This window comes from Triticum aestivum, chromosome 6A (genome assembly GCF_018294505.1).
Source record: "Triticum aestivum cultivar Chinese Spring chromosome 6A, IWGSC CS RefSeq v2.1, whole genome shotgun sequence".
Taxonomy (NCBI): domain Eukaryota; kingdom Viridiplantae; phylum Streptophyta; class Magnoliopsida; order Poales; family Poaceae; genus Triticum; species Triticum aestivum.
The window spans coordinates 5,413,345-5,413,776 of record NC_057809.1 but is presented as its reverse complement, the minus strand read 5'-3'; the positions used below and the strand labels follow the sequence as shown (position 1 = coordinate 5,413,776).

Sequence of the window (432 nt, the reverse complement as noted above, 5' to 3'; positions counted from 1 at the left end):
AGGCGGTAGTTGCATTCCGCCGACGAACCCAGTCCAATTCAAGCTAATCTGGTTTGCCGAGAAGAGCGGTACCGTGCTCATCGACACATGCCGTGGTTTCTTTTGGCTCGACCTGCAGTCTATGGAGATCGTGAGGTGGTTCTTGGATCATAGGATCCCATACACTACCCATAATATCCCCTATGAGATGAGTTTGACGGCTTGGGTTCCAACATTCAGTAGCACTTTGTGATTAATTCGTTCATGTTCTTGTTCCATTCTCAACTTCATTATCAACTATAGAAGCACACATGTACGATTTTGTTGAGCAAATAATATAATTTTACAAGTTTTATTTGCCAATTAGTGAGGAAATTGATGTCCCATCATAATATACCTCTGATTTTGCTAGTTTTATCTGTACTTGTGCAAGCATTTTGTCTTCTTTCATCT

General features: G+C 41.0%; 1 pseudogene; it reads left to right on the top strand.

Moving 5' to 3' along the window:
* LOC123129253 (uncharacterized) overlaps positions 1 to 232 on the top strand; it is a 1,284-nt pseudogene extending 1,052 nt beyond the window's left edge.
* The last annotated feature ends 200 nt before the right edge of the window (positions 233 to 432 follow it).